Source organism: Medicago sativa, chromosome 7 (assembly GCF_051527215.1).
Source record: "Medicago sativa cultivar Bolivia chromosome 7, Bolivia_mono, whole genome shotgun sequence".
In the NCBI taxonomy this organism is placed as follows: domain Eukaryota; kingdom Viridiplantae; phylum Streptophyta; class Magnoliopsida; order Fabales; family Fabaceae; genus Medicago; species Medicago sativa.
Window position 1 is genome coordinate 25712157 of NC_140755.1, and position 3212 is coordinate 25715368.

At 40.1% G+C, this 3212-nt stretch overlaps 1 non-coding gene across 1 annotated transcript; it reads right to left on the bottom strand.

Moving 5' to 3' along the window:
* Positions 1 to 106, bottom strand: LOC146905162 (small nucleolar RNA R71). The gene has a single exon (XR_015020979.1). It is a non-coding gene; the product is annotated as a small nucleolar RNA R71 (small nucleolar RNA).
* Positions 107 to 3212: the final 3106 nt, after the last annotated feature.

Below are 3212 nucleotides of genomic sequence, written 5' to 3' on the forward strand. Positions count from 1 at the left end.
AAAAGAAGATGGAGATCTCTAACTTCAAGCAAGGAGAAGGTGAATCATTGTATGATGCTTGGGAGCGATTCAATTTGCTTCTTAAGAGATGCCCTAATCATGAGTTCACCGAGAAGCAATACCTCCAAATCTTCACTGAGGGGGTAACACCAAACACTAGAATGTTCTTAGATGCTTCCGCGGGAGGTAGTCTCAAGAGCAAAACTGATCATGAAGTCCAAGCTTTGATAGAAAACATGGCTGGAAATGAGTATCGTGCTGAAGCTAAGAAGAAGGAAAGAGGAGTGTTTGGGGTGAGTGAACAAACTGCTATCCTTGCTAACCAAGCAGCTATGAACAAACAAATTGAAGCTCTAACTAAGGAGTTTCAAGGGTTCACTTTGGCTCATAAACAACAACAAGTAGCTGCAATCAAGTGCGACTTATGTGGTGAAGAACATCCCAACGGTGAATGCGTTCCGGAAGGATCAAGTGAAGAAGCTAACTTCATGGGAGGCTATCAAAGGCAGAATCAATACTACAATTCAGGCATTAATAAGCATCCAAATCTAAGCTACTCAAATAACAATGCTTTGAATTCTCAAATGCTTACTCCTCCTCAACAACAACAAAGGAAGCCATCAGCTCTTGAAGAAACTATGATGAACTTCATGAAGATGACTCAAGGCAACTTTGAAGAGATGAAGAAGAGTCAAGAAGCTGAAAGAAAGAACAATGAAGCTTCTAGGAAGATGCTTGAAACTCAACTGGGGCAATTAGCTAAGCAATTGGCTGAACAAAGTAAAGGCGGATTCTCAGGTAACACTAAAGATAACCCTAAGAATGAGTCTTGTAATGCTATTGAATTGAGGAGCAAAAAGGTTTTGACTCCTTTAGTTCCAAAAGCTCCAAAGAAGGTTGATGAAGTAGTTGAGGTGGAGGAGAACGATGTAGTTGAAAAAAATGATGAGGATGTAGTTGAAAATGAAAATGATCATGGAGTAGTTGAAAATGAAAAGAAGAAAAAAATAGAGGGAGATAAAAGTGAGAAATTGATAGATGAAGACTCAATCTTGAGGAAGTCAAAGAGTCAAATCTTGAAAGATGGAGACAAGCCACAAATTATTCCATCATATGTGAAGCTTCCTTACCCTCATCTAGAGAAGAAGAAAAAGAAGGAGGAAGGACAATTCAAGAAGTTCATGCAACTTGTCTCACAACTTCAAGTAAATATCCCTTTCAGTGAGGCTCTTGATCAAATGCCTTTGTATGCCAAGTTCATGAAAGATTTGCTAACAGGAAGAAGAAAGCCTAAAGATGATGAAAATATTTCTCTTTCCGAGAATTGTAGCGCCATTCTTCAAAAGAAGCTACCACCTAAGCTGAAAGATCCTGGTGCTTTTACTATCCCTTGTTCCATTGGACCGGTAGACATTGGAAGAGCTTTATGTGATCTAGGAGCAAGTATCAACTTGATGCCTCTTTCAATGATGAAGAAGCTCAAGTGTGGGGAGCCAAAACCAACGAGAATGACCATTACTTTAGCTGATCGGTCAATCTCTTATCCTGTTGGCATACTTGAAGATGTGCTAGTCAAAGTTAATGATCTTGTGTTTCCAGCAGACTTTGTGATCTTAGACATGGCTGAAGATGACGATATGCCACTCATTTTAGGAAGACCTTTCCTTGCAACTGGTCGTGCTTTGATTGATGTTGAGATGGGAGAGCTAATGTTGAGGTTCCATAATGAGCAAGTGGTGTTCAATATTTTCGAAGCAATGAAACACCGAGAGGAAAATCCCAAGTGTTACCGGGTTGATGTTGTTGAAGAAATAGTAGAAGACAACTCTCGTGAACCTCAACCACCACAACCTCTTGAAAGAGCAATTGTAAATTCTATAGAGAGTTGTGAGCATGATGAAGATCTTGAAGTAAGTGATTGTGTGAAGCAACTAGCAGCAAGCAAGCAAGAGTTGGGTCCGGTAAAAATAGAAGAATTAATGGGTAAGCACTCTATGGATGCTCCTATTTTGAGTGGAGAAGGAGAGAAAAATCCAGAATTAAAAGAACTCCCTTCTCACTTGAAATATGTTTTTCTCACTAAGGATGCCTCTAAACCAGTAATCATCAGCAATACCTTGACACCTTTGGAAGAAGAAAAATTAATGAGGGTGTTAAGAGACAATCAAGGAGCTTTGGGGTGGAACATTTCTGATTTGAAGGGTATTAGTCCAGCTTATTGCATGCATAAAATACACATGGAGGCTGAATACAAACCGGTGGTTCAACCTCAAAGGAGACTTAACCCAACAATGAAGGAAGTGGTAAAGAAAGAGGTGCTGAAGTTACTAGATGCAGGTATGATCTACCCTATCTCTGATAGCTCATGGGTAAGTCCGGTCCACGTGGTACCAAAGAAAGGTGGAATGACGGTGGTGGCTAATGAAAAAAATGAATTAATACCCACCCGTACTGTTACTGGTTGGAGGATGTGTATAGACTACCGGAGGTTGAACACCGCAACAAGGAAGGATCATTTCCCTTTACCATTCATGGACCAAATGATTGAGAGGTTGGCTGGCCAAGCCTTTTATTGCTTTTTGGATGGGTATTCGGGGTACAATCAGATTGCGGTAGCTCCAGAAGATCAAGAGAAGACAGCCTTCACTTGTCCATTTGGTATATTTGCTTATAGGAGGATGCCCTTTGGGCTGTGTAATGCGCCGGCGACCTTTCAAAGGTGTATGCTCTCCATCTTCTCTGACATGATAGAGAAGAATATTGAGGTATTTATGGACGACTTTTCTGTGTTTGGTAAGTCTTTTGATCAATGCTTATTTCACCTAGATGCTGTCCTTAAACGATGCACCGAAACTAACCTTGTTTTAAACTGGGAAAAATGTCACTTTATGGTGACCGAAGGTATAGTTTTGGGGCATAAAATAAGTGCGAAGGGCATAGAGGTGGACCAAGCTAAAATAGAGGTTATAGAGAAGCTCCCTCCACCTGTTAATGTTAAGGGAATAAGAAGTTTCTTGGGGCATGCTGGTTTCTATCGGCGTTTTATAAAAGATTTTTCAAAAATTTCCAAGCCCCTCTGTAACCTCTTGGTCAAAGAAACTGAATTTAATTTTGATGATGAACGTTTGAATGCTTTTTCTTTGATTAAAAACAAGTTGGTAACTGCACCAATAATCATTGCACCCGATTGGGATGTACCATTTGAACTTATG